Here is a 19,868-nt window from a genome sequence, read left to right on the forward strand (position 1 = left end):
CACAGTGCCTCAACACCACACCCACCCCACAGTGCCTCAACACCACACCCACCCCACAGTGCCTCAACACCACACCACCCCACAGTGCCCAACACCACACCCACCCCACAGTGCCCCAACACACCCCACCCCACAGTGCCCCAACACCACACCCACCCCACAGTGCCCCAACACCACACCCACCCCACAGTGCCCCAACACCACACCCACCCCACAGTGCCCCAACACCACCCACCCCACAGTGCCCCAACACACACCCCACCCACAGTGCCTCAACACCACACCCACCCCACAGTGCCCCAACACCACCCACCCCACAGTGCCCCAACACCACACCCACCCCACAGTGCCCCAACACCACACCCACCCCACAGTGCCCCAACACCACACCCACCCCACAGTGCCCCAACACCACACCCACCCCACAGTGCCCCAACACCAAGTGACAACACCACACCTACCCCACAGTGCCCCAACAACACACCCACCCCACACCTCAACACCACACCCCACAGTGCCCCAACACCACACCCACCCCACAGTGCCCCAACACCACACCCAGCCCACAGTGCCCCAACACCACACCCACCCCACAGTGCCCCAACACCACACCCACCCCAGAGAGGATAGTAATATTCCACACCTCCACCAGTAAAGCTCCTGGTTCTGTCTGTGAGTCCAACCTCTACCGAACCATTTGTGGCAGAAGTTCTTAAGACTTGAAGTAAGGCTGATGTTCACTTCCTTGCGTTACGTTTGACAAAGTACACCAAGATCTTCCTACCCTTGTTGAATAACTACAGATATACAGATCTTTGTAATTGCTTAATGCTGTGTGTAAAAGGATGATGGTGTTGTCAAGACTATTGGTAACTTATGCAATATTACATCTGTTACAAAGCGTTAGGTGTTATGCAGTAATGAAGGAAAATATGTCGGATGTATACACTGACTACTCAACTATGCGAGCCAGGTCTTCCTATAATAATGAGGAGGTCTGTTGCATAAAGCTAATTATTTTTTCCTTGTAAGGCAGGGGCAGTCACAATGAAGGATCTGTAGAGGGTTCAATCACCTTAGTAAGAATGAATCAAGGTGTTCATCACTGTAGGAATATCATTTATGTGTAGCAAAACAAGACTTAATGTTAGTATGGTAGCCTGAGGAACCACGTCATTGGTATGGCAGGTTAGGTTAGGTTAGGTTAGGTTAGGTTAGGTTAGGTTAGGTTAGGTTAAGCTAGGTTAGGTGAAATGGCCATGTGAGGGAAATATTGTAAGTAATGATCGGTACCAGACTGTGTAAAAAGCTTTGAATATGTTAAAATATACTGCACAGGTTTTATCACTGCCGATCACTGAGTAAATTGTTAGTTTCAAGGTGTTTGAAAATATGACTATTGACTGCCGTTTCCAAGGTGAGGGAAATTGGACTATCATATGTTTGGACTCGAGTGAATGTTAACCTCTTTCCATGAACAAGGAAAACAGAAGTGCAAAAGAGAACCTGGCGAGATAAGACAGATCAATAAACATAAATAACAAAAACAAAAATGAGGAAGGAAGAAAATAAAAGCACAGTAATTATAATTAAACATAATATAACAGAATATAGGAATGAGTAGGAAATAAGAGATATAATTCCATCCTAAATAAAGAACACTTTTTGAGGGTACAGTACAGTATGTTGTTCCACTGCTGGGTCCTATAGAGTATAGTTAGAGAACCTTGAGCTTATAATAGTGAAGCAAGTCTGCCCAATTCTGTACCGACTCTCTGTCCCGCTTGTGGTTGAAGATCTGGAAATCCATATCCTGAAGCCTCCATCCAGTAAATACATAACAAAGAAAAATTAATTAGAGTTTGTGTGTACATAACTAATGATGTACTTGTGAGGTTCGTTGTTTTCTTTTACTAATTCTTGTTGTTTCGTGGAGAATTTGGGATAAGAGTTCATGAACTTCGAGGTGATTTTTTCGCATATTTTCATTCAATTTAAGTAGGGCGAGAGAACAAGAAGAAAACCCCATATATGCTGGATGTCCAATAAATGTCCAATTTGTGTAAAGTTGATGATAGGTCTATATATGAAAGTGGGTCCCAAACACCAGTGTGGATACAGCTAAGGCCACCGGTAAAAGCACCCCAAGATTGGAGGCGAGCACTGTATCCAATCCCTTAGGCCTTCATACATAACATTAATTCATGGGGAAGTTTCAGTAACTTGATATTTGTCCCATCTTCTGTACACAATGCTATTCACATTCCTCGTATTCCCCGTTATTTATCTAGGTGTCCCTTCCTCTCTTCAAGAAAAACGCTGGACCATGAGAATAGATACTAGTTTATACTCCACAAGGCACCTTCTCAAGATAATTCTAGCGAGCGTGACGACTTCAAGTGTATGGTATTTAACATTGAGTGATACTGTGGCGGTTGGGTGTCTCGTTCCTATCAACAAAACCTACATATAAAACAAAGGTTATATGTATGCCATATCTAAACCATAGTTCTGTTATCAAGTTCGTTAATGTACATCACACGTTGGTGGACATGCTGTACTGAGCAAAGTCGTGTAGACTCTGTTAGCTTATATACTTACAGCTAACTTAAAGAGTACATTTTACCAGAGTTATACAGCAGCAAACACAGGCCCTCATCTGAGTTGCCTTCTGTCATTATTAAAGAACGGAACTGCCAGTGCCGGATTTACAAAGGGGCTACATATGATCCCTCCAGCATTTTGTTCAAGAGGAGAGATTCAAGTTTTAAGAGTATGAAGCAAGAGGAAAGACACTGTGTAGTGAAGAAGAGCATACAGAATATATTGGAAAGCTGAGGCGACAAAGATTTGCAGATGAACATCAGAAAGTCATCCCAGATCATTGAGGGAGAAACTCAGGCAACAGTTCTTCCTCTCGTCAGTGCTTGTCAGGCTTATGAAGACCTGTACAACAAGTTTGATTTGTATTAGATTTAGCTAATGTTTCAAGTGCTGATATAAGCAAAGCAGCAACCAATTTGGTGGAAGCTTACCCTTTAGACGATGACGAGTCACTCAATAATGAGCTGGTTCAGCTGTCTGGTCTCCTTTGAGATCCAGATATTTACCTTGATGAATCAGACAATAATCATAACCAAGAGCTGCTCATATTCACGTTCATTCAACCCACGGTAGATACCCTCGTTAATGTGAACATTCTATCTTTTTATTGCTGAGCACAAATTGTGCAGGTGAAAGATCATTCTCAAAACTGAAATGAATAAAAAATTACCTGAAAAACTCTATCTGCCAAGACAGAATGAACAAGTTGAGCCTATTGTCGATTGAACATGAGCTGTTGATCTCCTTGGACACTGAAAGTATTATCAGAAAATTTAGCATAGCCAAAGTTAGGAAGACGAACAGTTCATTGTGTGTAAACTGTATGAACAATAATGTTTATGCACCTTATTTGTAAAATGTTGGCATAATACTTTTGTGGAAATAAAATCAAATAATAAAAAAGTGTCAGTGATGTCATAATTAAAAAAATATTATAAAACTCAACCCTGACCTGAGTCATAAACTAAGTTGAGTACCAGCCTGCCAGGTAGACATTTTTGGGGATCTCTCAGTCGTTTGCCCCAGGCCCTGCCAAGTCCAAATCCAGCACTGAGAACTGCTGTCGATTCTTCATATCATCCAACTATGAACAATGACGAGGATCGAAGAAATATCTTGAAAAATATCCTTTTTAGCATTTATTAAAAAGCAACAGTGATATTCATCAGTGTGTAAATTATCTTTCTGGAGAACTTATAAAGTTCCTAAGAATATAATGTTCGGTGACCAAACTAAGAGCAACGAAAAATAGTCAGTTTATCTCACTTGTGTGAAGGTTGGCGACCATGGCTCTCCACCAGACACGTTGTTGGGGTCTTTACTAATTCTCCCAGATTTTGTATCTTTTCGAGGACTACAGTTTTTTCTTTTGTACTTCATTCATCCATCTCAATTTCTACCTTCCCTTGGCCCTCCGTTTTACCCATTAACATACCTCTCATCATCCCTAATCATAGAGCCAAAATTTCTCATTTTCATATGTTATGAATCTCCAGTATTTCTTTCGTCTTAGTTCTTCTTCATCGGTTTTATTATCGTTATAACAGGTCTTGAGTATCCTCCTGTAACAACACATCTCCCAAGCGTCTAACCTCGCTGGTGACCGCTCTAGTGTCCTACTTCTGATCCATACAACAGTTCTGCACATATAATTGCATTTTGGCAGCCTGTTTCTCAAACTGAAATTACTGTTCCTTTTCAAGAGATTTCTTAATTTTAATTATCCTTTTCTTTGGCCTATTTTTTTTTCTTTCTAATTTTCACATCGACCAATACAATTTATATTGCCTCCCAAATCCACTATTTTTTCACCACAACTTCGTGACCAGGTGGCTCTAGTGCTGGTGTGTAACACTGATAAGTGGTCACTAATAAGCAACTTCATACTTAAGACTCTGCTCGCTAGTCATGATAAGTTGCGCGTTCATAAATAGTCTTCCGAACCATTCGACTGAGTGTGACTCATACACAATGACTACACGAGAGCATCGCGGATGGCCATCTTGTTCATATCAACAAAATTCACTCGAATGCTTTTCCGAACGAGACTACCGGAAGCTTGTATGTGATGTAACCTGGCCTGTGAGCCCTTATCTCATCCTATCTACCCCTCGCCCTCATGTAACAGGAGCGAGGAAGGTGGGGTTCAATAAGGTGGATCCAAATCGATTCTGGAGAGGTGAAAGAGGTCGGGGGAGGGGGGGGGGACATCTCGGGGCAGCGCGAACCTCTGGGGTTTAAGAGAGGCTGCTATGCGCCAGACCAGTGTGTGTGTGTGTGTAAAGATGATGTTCATGATGTGTGTATGTGTACTAAATCAATCAACCAATCAAATACCATACAGTGGCATCTACAACTGACCTGCTTCTGTTACACGGGAGTTTCACCATTAATGTAAAACTAAGAGGGTGAGGTTTACCTAAGCCGTTACGGAGTCAGGTCTGTTTATGCTTTAGTTACACACAAGACACGTGATACCTGTACGGTACAAGATATAGACAATTAGAGGATGACATCAACTTTAAACAAAATCTTTTTTTATCACATCTCTCATTACACTCACCCAGGACATCTTCTCCCTCGACCTTCTACCCCCGCTCTCTATTTATCACCTTCTAAAGGTGTGTCCCTCAATGTTGGCAATGCCTATGTGCCTCCCCCCACCCCCACTGTACCTGCCCCACCACACCATATCACCTCCACCCCCACTGTACTTCGCCACGCCTAGTACATTGGCAACCCTGAGCCTGGCCGCACTGTTTGTAAACTTTGTGGTCAACAGACTCACACCCTCTCTCACCACATCCTCATTTGCCCTATGACTTCCTCCTACAGGTCCCCAGCTGTTACCGACACCTCTTCCCTCCCTGACCAGATATCCCTCCTCCTAGTGACAGGTCTGGCACTTGACATTATTAGGGACCTGCCACACTTTGCCATAAACAGATAAATTGTACCGGGAATTTCCCCCCCACACACTCATCATTCTGTCACTTTATGTAACTTGCTGACAAAACCCATGACCCTTCAGGCCTTTTACACCCTTAATGCATGAGTCATAAAGGCAAGCATAAACTCCGCATGCTTCCCAGTTGGGCACTGTAAACGCTTCTGCGCTTCACCTTGCACAGGATGTAAGGGGGTGCCCAATAAACTAGCCCCCTCGTGGGCAATCTGAAAAAAATCTGAATCTCCACCCCTCAAAAAAAATGCTTTCATATGGATACCAAAATTTATGTAAATTACTTGAGATCTCATCCTATGACTCTAAAAGGAAAAGAAACTTCCCTGTAGTCCCAACAATACACTATAACGTTTAAATCAACTCGTAGTAAAGAGAACTACCTTACAGAAGACGATATAACATATTTAGTATTACAGTAATGAACGTAACCATAAACCCAGAGTTAACAGTGACCTTCTACCCCCTGACAATATATTATTCAAGGCGCATTATGATCAATCCTTGAACTGTGTAGATAATATGAGAAAGGCTGAAAGTGGGTCCTATGGGTCTGAAGGAACAGTGTGAAAGCAGCTACATACAGGGGCGTATATATGGGGAGGAATGTGGCCATACCCCCCCACCCCCTTTGCTACTGCCCTCAACTCATTCAACCCGATGCAACCAGTTCGCGAAGACGTAAGTACTTAGAAATTAATTCAGGCCCATAGTCACGGGGGAACCCTCCAACACAATACTAATATTGGCCATAAAATATGGCTTGCTATCCATTGCAGATGGCCTCGTTACGCCTTCCCCCTGCTTACACCACTGGATGGAAATAAAATAATGTCCCTATCTTCAAGTCTTGCCCTCCACCCTTTCCAGAAACATATACGCCACTGACAATGTATACTAAGCCTTCGGTACACAAATAAACAGCATGGCCAGCACTGCACTCGACTTCAGTCACTTACAGTTTGTAAAATTAGTTGTCCCTTTACAGGTGAGTGATCCGGTGCCCAGAGATCGTATCAGAGACAAGGAGGCGAGAGCTGCATTCCTCCGGCCGCCTCACCCCAGAGTTACTACGCAGTCACTGAAATTCAATTTACACCACCAATGACCTTGTGTTCTGATCCTCTGACAGCAATATCAAGAGAGGCCCTACTCTGTCCGGGATCACACTGTGGAAGCTTCTGAATATGTGCACCTGGAGATAGGAGTTATCATAAAGAAAATCCAGATTTTAGTTTAATTGTTTATAACCTTAATCATTGTCCATAAAATCAGTGAGGACCTTCTACTCCAGAACAATATACTGTACCCCTTAAATATTACGGTGATCAAGTTTACAGAAAACGAAGTTATCAAGGGGAAACCACACTACAGTATCTCTGATCATACAGACAGATGGATGGAGAGATTGAATTTAGTACATTCTCATCCTCGCCCTTTATAGTGATAGTGTCAGTAAATTCAAGTTTAACCCCTTGTGTACGGGATCCCCTCAGGCTCTGTGCTGAATAAAATCGTCTGGCGTTAGCCCAATAAAATATTAAAAGTGCCCCCCTCCCCATAGTGAAGGGGTAACAACACAGAGAATCTAGCCACGCTAAATCTCTCTGGGGATGATACATGTGTACAAATTTTCCTAATTGAAAGATCGTATTTACTCCCGGTGTGTTATAACACATTGAGGAAATTCAGTGTCTCGTGAACCAAGCAATAGGAAATATTCGGATACCAGCGTTGCACAACGTTTTATAATGACGTTTGTTTATAATCCATCCCTTCTCCCCCGACAGAGGAGGGATATAGCAATCAATATGATTGTCTGAGATAAAAGAAATATTTGTATAATCACACCATCCGCAGTTGTAGAAGAATTTTACGGAATTGATACAAAAGGTGTACATGGAAGCGTTGGTGTGTATGCGCCCATAAGTCGGACTGACTTGCCCACCAAAGCGGCCTGTGATGATATGCTGTTTGTCTTATTCAGGTGGCGCTTGTTAATCATGTCATGAATAACCGAGTACTGGAGCTGTATGTCTCAGACAGCTGTTTCTTGGTTACAGATATAGACAATTAGAGGATGACATCAACTTTAAACAAAATCTTTTTTTATCACATCTCTCATTACACTCACCCAGGACATCTTCTCCCTCGACCTTCTACCCCCGTTCTCTATTTATCACCTTCTAAAGGTGTGTCCCTCAATGTTGGCAATGCCTATGTGCCTCCCCACACCCACTGTACCTGCCCCACCACACCATATCACCTCCACCCCCACTGTACTTCGCCACGCCTAGTACATTGGCAACCCTGAGCCTGGCCGCACTGTTTGTAAACTTTGTGGTCAACAGACTCACACCCTCTTTCACCACATCCTCATTTGCCCTATGACCTCCTCCTACAGGTCCCCAGCTGTTACCGACACCTCTTCCCTCCCTGACCAGATATCCCTCCTCCTAGTGACAGGTCTGGCACTTGACATTATTAGGGACCTGCCACACTTTGCCATAAACAGATAAATTGTACCGGGAATTTCCCCCCCACACACTCATCATTCTGTCACTTTATGTAACTTGCTGACAAAACCCATGACCCTTCAGGCCTTTTACACCCTTAATGCATGAGTCATAAAGGCAAGCATAAACTCCGCATGCTTCCCAGTTGGGCACTGTAAACGCTTCTGCGCTTCACCTTGCACAGGATGTAAGGGGGTGCCCAATAAACTAGCCCCCTCGTGGGCAATCTGAAAAAATCTGAATCCCACGCCCTCCCAAAAAATGCTTTCATATGGATACCATAATTTATGTAAATTACTTGAGATCTCATCCTATGACTCTAAAAGGAAAAGAAACTTCCCTGTATTCCCAACAATACACTACAACGTTTAAATCAACACGTAGTAAAGAGAACTACCTTACAGAAGACGATATAACATATTTAGTATTACAGTAATGAACGTAACCATAAACCCAGAGTTAACAGTGACCTTCTACCCCCTGACAATATATTATTCAAGGCGCATTATGATCAATCCTTGAACTGTGTAGATAATATGAGAAAGGCTGAAAGTGGGTCCTATGGGTCTGAAGGAACAGTGTGAAAGCAGCTACATACAGGGGCGTATATATGGGGAGGAATGTGGCCATACCCCCCCACCCCCTTTGCTACTGCCCTCAACTCATTCAACCCGATGCAACCAGTTCGCGAAGACGTAAGTACTTAGAAATTAATTCAGGCCCATAGTCACGGGGGAACCCTCCAACACAATACTAATATTGGCCATAAAATATGGCTTGCTATCCATTGCAGATGGCCTCGTTACGCCTTCCCCCTGCTTACACCACTGGATGGAAATAAAATAATGTCCCTATCTTCAAGTCTTGCCCTCCACCCTTTCCAGAAACATATACGCCACTGACAATGTATACTAAGCCTTCGGTACACAAATAAACAGCATGGCCAGCACTGCACTCGACTTCAGTCACTTACAGTTTGTAAAATTAGTTGTCCCTTTACAGGTGAGTGATCCGGTGCCCAGAGATCGTATCAGAGACAAAGAGGCGAGAGCTGCATTCCTCCGGCCGCCTCACCCCAGAGTTACTACGCAGTCACTGAAATTCAATTTACACCACCAATGACCTTGTGTTCTGATCCTCTGACAGCAATATCAAGAGAGGCCCTACTCTGTCCGGGATCACACTGTGAAAGCTTCTGAATATGTGCACCTGGAGATAGGAGTTATCATAAAGAAAATCCAGATTTTAGTTTAATTGTTTATAACCTTAATCATTGTCCATAAAATCAGTGAGGACCTTCTACTCCAGAACAATATACTGTACCCCTTAAATATTACGGTGATCAAGTTTACAGAAAACGAAGTTATCAAGGGGAAACCACACTACAGTATCTCTGATCATACAGACAGATGGATGGAGAGATTGAATTTAGTACATTCTCATCCTCGCCCTTTATAGTGATAGTGTCAGTAAATTCAAGTTTAACCCCTTGTGTACGGGATCCCCTCTGTGCAGAATAAAATCGTCTGGCGTTAGCCAAATAAAATATTAAAAGTGCCCCCCTCCCCATAGTGAAGGGGTAACAACACGGAGAATCTAGCCACGCTAAATCTCTCTGGGGATGATACATGTGTACAAATTTTCCTAATTGAAAGATCGTATTTACTCCCGGTGTGTTATAACACATTGAGGAAATTCAGTGTCTCGTGAACCAAGCAATAGGAAATATTCGGATACCAGCATTGCACAACGTTTTATAATGACGTTTGTTTATAATCCATCCCTTCTCCCCCGACAGAGGAGGGATATAGCAATCAATATGATTGTCTGAGATAAAAGAAATATTTGTATAATCACACCATCCGCAGTTGTAGAAGAATTTTACGGAATTGATACAAAAGGTGTACATGGAAGCGTTGGTGTATGCGCCCATAAGTCGGACTGACTTGCCCACCAAAGCGGCCTGTGATGATGTGCTGTTTGTCTTATTCAGGTGGCGCTTGTTAATCATGTCATGAATAACCGAGTACTGGAGCTGTATGTCTCAAACAGCTGTTTCTTGGTTACTTTGTCTACTTATAAATGTCTGGAAGCTCAGTTTTGCTTAACCTTATGACTCAGGTAACTGTTGTGAGGCGTATGACGAAAACAACGTGGTGAAACCCCGGACGTTTGATCCCAGTAAAACAAGGTCATAGGTAAAATTAATAAGGGTTCTGCTTAAGGATTAGTTTGGATTATTCCCTTTTGGAGAACCATGGATTACCAGATACACTGAAACATCTTGATAAACTTCGTCTCTTCATGAATTATAGACAATGAAAGTAAGTTTTCTTTTTGAAACACCAGACATTTAAGTGTGTGTGTGTGTGTGTGTGTTCATCTTCACTTTCACCACAGAACAACCGAGTTAGATATCAATATTCCGTGAGAAAATGTTTTGTTTAAAACTTATAAACTGTTACACGTAAGCTCTCGAAGTGTGCGTAAAGTGAGACACTATTCATGTTTTTAGAGCATTCGCAAACTTCAAACATGAAAAATAAACTAGCTCTACAAATTTTTATTTTGTTTCAACGTATGATGAATAGATTTAGTTTTAGATAATTTCCAAGATACATTGTATGAGTAACTAAAAATATGTAAATTGGAGAAGTTTGGGAGTAAAAGTTATATCCACATTTTTTTTTTTTAGGCTAGAGAGGTGTTTCATGTCCAAGATAATTATTTTCGTTCTAAACATTTCTCCAGACTATTTTAGAAAAGGTTTCATGGTATCATACACAAACTCAATCAATTCTAAAGGGTGGAGCGTGGACAAAGGCAGTACAGGGCTGTTTACTGACTTTTTGCTGAACTATAAATACATGAATCACCAGTATATATTGTTTACGAAATTCATCTCTAACTACGTTAGCGAGTGTGAGTCAAGGTCTATAAAGAAGACTGTGGCGGTGACGCACTACACCGTTTCACCATGCAACTGTAACTTACGCCCGACCACCTCACACCCAGCCACCACTCATGTTGTAACAAGAAAGAAACCTATTAGTACATGAAACCTATAATACTACACCAACGAGACTTTAAGAACCATACCTCATTAATGACCAGATGAAGGGTCATAGAGTATTCCATGTACTCTCTGGTGACTAATAATCACCACCACCACCCCCCACCCCCAACCCCACAGGGGAGGATCCAGGAATATCAAAAGGGGATCCATGAAATTGTGGGTGGGGGAACATGGCGACCGCAGAGAGCCCACCCTGATGTGGGGTTTTGTGGGACGCTGTAAGCCCCCCCCCCCGCCCCCCCACCCTGATTTTTTTTTAAATCTGCCATATTATGAAAATATTGAGGCCATTTTGAGGCCATTTTAAAGCCATGCGTTCTTGATATTAGGAGACATTCTGAAATCAATAGTAAATACTTTTTACTATACAATAATGTCAGAGTACAATACTGCATTAAAGAAAAGTATTGACATTTTCTGGTGAAAAAGGGGGGTCCTGACTCCCAGGATCCCCCCCCCCTAGGTCCGCCCTAGCGAGGAGAGGCGACCAAACAACCTTCATTTGCAATTATAAATAACTGCTCGCCCACATTTTCCTACAACATAAACCAGATGTAGTACATGACAGACCAAGAGAAGTTGTTTGGGTAGGACGAATCCCCACCATACCCCCAACAGGGTGTAGGCAAGCAGGCAACGTCAATTTATGATTTTATTGTTGTTAAATTCGTTACTGGAGTGATGGCACTATGCAGCATTCCATCTGGTATTAATATTTAAACTCATTATTCCATAAAACATTTGCAAAGAAGAAAAAACGTGGAACAAAAGAGGATGAACCCTGGTGCGTGTGATGCAAAGGAATCGTCATCTACGCATGACTTGGCTGGAATGCAACCATGTTAAGAGGAGTTTCAAAACGTTGGTCAGATTACTACCTGCCAAATTAGGCATGGAATTACCATGAGAGTGGAACGATCATGTTGAACGTTCATTATCTATATATATATATATATATATATATATATATATATATATATATATATATATACTACGTGTGGCCCTCCTAACACCATCTGTGAGGGAGTTACTACACTACGAGTTTGCTGTTCAACACCTACATTAATCTGTATGTTCACTGTATGTTCCTTTACCTTTCTCTAATGAAGGCTTTTGTTAAACCACCAATGTATGTAATAAGTCATTTATGTCCAATGTATATTTTCAGCCTGGCTGCAAGAATTTTTTCAATATATATTATATATTATTATTATACATATACATATATATATATACCCATATATATATATATATATATATATATATATATATATATATATATATATATATATATATATATATATATATATATATATATATATATATATATATATATATATATATATATATATATATATATATATATATATATATATATATATATATATATATATATATATATATATATATATATATATATATATATATATATATATATATATATATATATATACAGTTAACCCTCACTTTACGCGGTCCCGCATTCCGCGTTTCCACGTTAACGCGGTGCCTTGCCAGAACCTCACGTGCTCACATTACGCGGTACGTGAACCCCATTACGCGGAGAGTGTCCGGCGCGACGCTATTTTTAGATTCGCCCCACCCGCCACCCGCCCGCCTGCCTGCCTGCCTCTCCCTCCTCCTCCCTCCGCTTGGGCAAGCGGCGCGGTAAGGTTGCGCAGTGTGTGTCTTTGTTGCGTTATCACTGACGTCATATGACGTATCAGACCTGTGATTGGCCATGCATCCCTACCCCCCTCTGCTGCTAGCTGTAATTGGCTTAAAGTATTATGACGTGTCCACCCGGGGGAGGGAGGGAGGGAGGAAAGACGACGCTTGACCTAGCCGCGGCAGTTTCATCCCTCAAGGCCACTCCGTGTAAACGCGCATCCATTGTTCCGTAAAATGGCTTCCGCCGGACCACCACCCCCAGAGAGAAACCTTTCCTTACCTGGACCCAGCGGCACTAAACCAAAGAAGACACGACGTTCCTTAAGCTACGAGGTGAAGTATAGCATCATCCAAGAGTTGGAGAAAGGAACAAGGCAGGTTGATTTGGCGCGCCAGCATGGCGTGAACGAATCTACGATCCGGACTATAAAGAAGGATTCAGCCAAGATAAAGGAGCACATGAAGATCACAAAGTCTACAGGTGCTTCTATGATCAAGTATTTTCACAACCAGGTGCTTCTCAAGACAGAAAAATTACTTGTGAGGTACTTGGTGCGTCAGGCGCGACGGAACATGGCGGTCGACACGCGCTCTGTTAAGGACTACGCACGTGAACTGTACATGGCAGTGGCACGAAAGATGGGAACTTCAGAGCCCAAACCCTTTAATGCTTCCTCTGGGTGGTTACAGAGGTTTAAGATCCGGAACAAGATCACCAATATAAACATTGGTGGTGAAGAAGCGAGTGCTGATCGTGCTGCGGCTCGGGAATTTCCTCCGTTTTTACGTGAGATTATGGAGGAAGGACAGTACAGTGACGACCAGGTGTTTAACATGGACGAATCTGGTCTTTTCTGGAAAAAGCTACCTTCCAAGTCCTTCGTTGTGAAGAATGCCAGCAGGATTCGGGGCCGGAAAATGCAGAAGGAACGCATCACCGTCCTGTTTACCACCAATGCCTCCGGTACCTGTAAGCTCAAGTTATCGGTGATCCACACAGCCCGCAAGCCGCACGCCTACAAAACCATGGACATGACCAAGCTAAATGTCCACTGGCTGACCGCACGTAAGGCATGGATGTTCTCTACACTGTCCCTCTCCTGGTTTGATGACTGTTTTGTTCCCGATGTAAAGAAATTCTGTGAGCGACAGAATGTCCCATTTAATATTTTGTTGCTGCTGGACAACGCACCAGGACACTCGCCCCTACTGTTAGATCGTCACCCCAACGTAAAAGTGGTCTTCCTTCCTCCCAACACTATGTCTTTAATCCAGCCCATGGACCAGGAGTTGATTTGCAATGTGAAAGCTGCATTCTCAACAAAAAAATTCCAGCTCCTGAACGACTACACCAACACCAGGGAAGAGTTGCGTAACCTGAGTGACACCACCACCGATAGCAAGAGCGAAGAAGATGAGGATCAACAGTTAGAACAGCAAAAAATACTCTTCAAACAATTCTGGAGAGTATTTAACATCAAGAAAGCTGTGGACTTCTTGGTGGAGTCATGGGATCAGCTGTCTATTGCTACAATTCGTCACGCATGGAGACATGTGTTGCATGGAATACCAGGTGAGAGGAGGAGTCAATCTGTGACTGGTGAGGTTCAGAATGTTGCAGTAGCAGTGGACCTTGCCAGAGAAGCTGCGCAGACTGTTACAGTTCCAGGCTTCTCCGAGACCACCAACGACGACATCCTGGAGGTGATCAGAGATCCTGAAGTGACTGCCGACGAGATGTTGGAAGAAGAACACGTCAGTGAAGAGGAGGAAGAAGGTGCGTCAGTCTCCGAAGAACACAATTTAAGTCATAGTGATATTAAGGGTGCCATGGAGTGTGCAGAGAAGATGAAGTCCTTCCTTTCCCACGACAATGACGATGACCGCTATGAAGTCTTCCATACCCGGCTGGTGCAGGCTATGGAGCCGTACATCAAGGTGTATCACGACAACATCAACGCCAGCCGTCAGCAAAGCATAACAGATTTCTTCGCCCGCAACCCACCACAGCCAGCCCAAGCTAGTGATAGTGACAGTGAAGGTGACTTTGAGGGATTTGTACATATTCCTTCGCCATACGCTCCCACTCGCCTCAGTCTCACATGTGCTGGAGTGTGTTTTGTGTGATCTCGCAATGCCTAAGAGAGCAGATATTAAAACTCCCAGTAATGTTGCAGTTACGTTGGACATCAAATTGGATATCGTAAAAAGACATGAACATGGAGAAGGAACACGGAGTGAGGTGGCTGACGACCCCAACCTCCTCTCACCCCAGTGAACCTTCACCCTCTCCCCTAATGCCAACTTCAGCAAGCAAGCAACACAGCACATCAGAGGTAAATTTAAAGTCTACGTTTAAAACTTACCTCACACACCTACACGCATAAACATTCAAACACTCACACACTCAAACATGTAAAGTATACTGTACAGTACAGGTGCTCCCGACTTACGACGGGGTTAGGGACCCAAATCCAGGTCCTAAGTCCGACGTAGATAAAAAAAATAAATAAAAACAAAAATAAAATAAAAAAAAGAATGAAAAATCTACAAGGAAATACAGTACAGTAAAAGTAAAAAATAATGAGGAATGGATACAGTACAGTAAAAGTAATAAATAATGAGGAATGGATACAGTGTGACTGAGCACTTACCTTTAATGTAGTCAGCTGAATGCACACGGGGCCCCCCATAATTTTCTAATTATACATGGAGACTACATTAACTGGAAACGTTTCAGTATAGAAAATGCGTGCGTCATTTGGAAAAATAAATAAATAAAAAAAATAAAAAAATTGGTTACAACTGCGGCGGTCGTATGTCCCGACGGTCGTAAGGTCAGAGCAGGTCGTAAGTACCGATGGACATAAGTCCAAGCAGTCGTAAGTCGGGGACTACCTGTACTTGTAAACATATATGCCTAATAAACTCAGTGTTTGTTATTAATGCTTATTTGATATTATGCCCTTGTTTCTTTATCTATTTTATGTTCTATATGTATTGAGTAAAACAAGTGTTAAAATCTGACGGCCGTGACCACCGCGATCCCCGTATCCCCCCTATTTACATTATTTCTTATGGGAGAAATTACTCCGCTATTCACAATTTCGATATTCCTCAATGAGTTTCATGCCCGTAACCTTTGCGATAAGTGAGGCAGCCCTGTATACATAGAAAAGAAACAACATAGAAAATACAATAATATAAATATAAAATAGAAAATGTAGAGAAACCTAAAACATAATATAGAGAGAAAGATAAATAAAAGCACTTGCACAGTTACACCCTTACAGTAGAAGTAGACTTGAATTTGACAACATACCATTTACATCAAAATGTCCAGTCCTATTACCAACCAAACATTGGGACACCATTTTGCTTATTAAACATGTACATGAAATGCTGAAACATGGTGGTGTCCAGGACGTACTATTCAAAATCAGAGAATAGTGAATACCCAAACATCAGGTCACAAATAAAACAGGTTTTAGGATCTTGTCTGTTATGCAAAAAGTTGACTAGTGTGTGCTTCAAATTACCACCTGCTCCTCCACTCCCAGAAGTGAGAGTAGGAGACTATCACCCATTTGAAATAACAGGAATGGACAATATAGGTGCAATTTAAATCAAAACAGAAGATGAGGTAACTGATAAATACTACAAAGTGCTCTTTATATGCACTACTACAAGTTGCACCTCTCTAGTCCGGCATTCTGTGGTCCGGAAACTCCAGTGGTCCGGAACGATTTTAGTTTGTCCAATAGGCAGGTAAGCAGCTTTTTTTTTTTCTTTTTTTTTTAATATAATTTATCTGAATTATTATTATTATTATTATTACAGGAGTATTAAATTTTCACCCCTCAGGCCCCAATGTGGGTCAGTGACCTATGCCCGGGTGGGCTAATCCCTGTAAAAAAAACAACAACAAAGCCGTGGGAAATTAAGGTTTGTTTACATCCGGCAGTTCGGCTGCTCTCTCTCTCTCTCTCTCTGCTTGTCTATACAGAGCACAACATTCAACCCTTCAATATATACGAGCAGTAAATAAGTGTTGCTTTCACATTCTTATGTAGAGTAATGACGATATGTGTTCACATGTGCACACTTACATACGCGCAGTCTCACTTTTTTTTCTTTACCATTAATGGTTAGCTACTTATATTGTTCCATTTATTAACATTAAATAACATTACTTCAAACAACCATATTAATTTTTTTACATTAATTTTACTACAGCTACAATCAGGGTCTTATTTTCTTCAGTTTTATATGTAGAACCAATCAGTCACTAGTTTTCTAAGCATTAACGAAAACAATGCCGGCAACCGTCTCGTCTCCTGGTGTGCTTTAATATTCCACGTATTATTAATGAATTGTATTGTTCATTTTGCACACACAAACATTAATTCAATAAAAAAAAAATCAGAAACATTAATTAAAATATATATGAACGGTAAATAAGTGTTGCTTTCATATTCTTATGTACAGTAATGACGATATGTTTTCACATGTGCGCACTTACATACGCGATCTCTCTTTTTCTTTACCATTATCGTTAGCTACTTCTATTGTTCCATTTATTAACATTAAATAACATTACTTAAAACAACCATATTAATATTAGTACAGCTACAACCAGGGTCTTATTTTCTTCAGTTTTATATGTAGAACCAGTCAGTCACTGGTTTTGTAAACAACGAAAACAAAGCCGTCTCGTCTCCTCGTGTGTTTTAATATTCTACGTATTATTAATGAATTGCATTGCTCATTTTGCAGACAAACATTAATTCAATCAAAAAGACATTCAGTAATAAACAATAATGAATCCTTTGTACATAAGAGAAATGACGCTGTTTACACGATTGTGCACGTCTGAACGTTGGTGAGCCGTTCAAACCCGTCGAAATTTGAGTTTCCGCCGTCAAAATTTTTAATTGTTTTTTTGTGTGTGTTTCAATAAAAAACGTTGAATTAAAAACTCGCGAAATTTGAGAAGCTACTGTACGACATTTAACCCTTCACTATGTCTTCAAAGAGACCATGAAGCAGAGAAAGTGGTGCTAGTGCTTCCAAGCATAAGCACAAGTCACTATCTATCCAGGAAACGGGTGAATTTCCATGGTCCGGAAATTTCCATGGTCCGGCGCCGGTCAGGTCCCGAGGTTGTTGCCGAACTAGAGAGGTACAACCTGTACTAGGGCCATTCATCTAAAGATCACTAACGACCTGTCAGCAGTCATTCATCAAAGTCTTTAGAAGGTTTACTGCCTGGCATTCATGTCCAAAAACCACAATTAATGACAATGCCACAAATTTCAAACTGGGTGCTCAAATACTCAACAAAATTTACAGTGATTTCAGTGTTAAAATTAAAATGGATAATAACAATATACAATGGCAGTTTATCCCCCTTTGTTTATGGGTGGATCCAGGAAAATCAAAAGGGGGGGTCAAAGATGTTATGGGTGGGAAAACATTGGCATTCGGCATTTTGAGCCCATTGTGAAGTCATATGCATTTCATATTAGGTGATGTTCTGAGGTCAATAGAAATTACTTTTTACTATACAAAAATGCCTGATTACAATACTGTACTGCATTAAAGAAAAAATATTGTCTTGGGATTTTCTGATGAAAAGGGGGGGGGGGGGGTTCCGGAACCCCCTGAATCCGCCCCGATGTTCTCTGTGGCATGGTGGATTCTATGAACGTATGATATCCACATTTACAATAGATGATCTGCATACTATAGTAGTAGTAATTGAGCAAAAGGTAAACAACAGACCTCTCACCTGTGTGTCCAATTCATTATATGAACCTGAATCCTTGACCCCTTCTCATTTATTGTATTATAGGAGACTGAGTTCGCCACCAAACCTTTTCAAATCTCCAACTACAACCTTTTACAGTGACCCCTCGTTTAACGAACTCAATCCGTTCCAGAAGGTCGTTCGTTAACCGAAAAGTTCGTTAATCAAAACCATTGTTTCAATGGGTTTTTGGGTAATTGGTTCCAGCTCACCGAAAATTTCCTAAATTCAACAAAAATGGTAGAAAAGTTCACTTACTTTGAGGTGTGTATGTAGAAGGCTCCTGGATGATGATGATGATGATGATGATGATGATGATGATGATGATGATGATGATGATGATGATGATAATGATGATGATGATGATGATGATGATGGGAATTAGAATGGGGGAGGAGAAGGAAGAAGAAAGGCATTGGGGTGGAAGAGAAGTCACCCCATGGCACCATTTCACCCATAAAATTTTAGTTCTCTTGGTGTATTTCAAGATTATTTTCTTTAAATCAACACTGCACTGCATTATATATTGTCAATATGTAAAATAAATTTCAAAATGACCAATAATTTGCTTGGAAACACAGAAAAAAAGCGTTTAGTTGAGGAGACTCTCAAGCAAGATGTAACCTCCAGTGAAAACAGAGAGAGACTAACGCCTGTTTGCTGTGTTAAGAGGCTGGATGCCGCGCATTAAACTAGTCACTTTACCTTCAATTATGTTCAATAATTGTTAAAATCAGTAAAAAAATTGAATATTAAACTTTTAAAATTATTGAATAGTATAAATTTCTTGATATTTACTAAAATAGTAACGAATTTAAGCCCTAGAACCCATTAATGTATTGACGGACTGATACTAAAGCTGGTTGCCCAGTCAGTGCAAGCGAAAACATGTTGAGGTCGGTTCGTAAGTAATTCGTTAACCGAATTGAAGATCCTTATGGAAAGCAGTTCGTTAACCGAGGCGTTCGTTAAACGAGGGGTCACTGTATACCTCTTTCCATTCTAAGGGAGGTGTATGCACCTACTACAACACACGTACACCTACAGCTCGACTCATAGATTTTGAATCTTCTCTTTATGATGTCATCTGGCTTAAAATATCTCTACCAACTATGACTATTTTCCTTTGTTTCCTATACTGTTCTCCCAACTCTACCAATTATTTGGAATTCTTTAACTATCTCACTTTTTTCCATGAGTCATTGCTATCCACACACTCCAACACCGTGA

Source organism: Homarus americanus, unplaced genomic scaffold (assembly GCF_018991925.1).
Source record: "Homarus americanus isolate GMGI-L3 unplaced genomic scaffold, GMGI_Hamer_2.0 scaffold5589, whole genome shotgun sequence".
Classification (NCBI taxonomy): Eukaryota; Metazoa; Arthropoda; class Malacostraca; order Decapoda; family Nephropidae; genus Homarus; species Homarus americanus.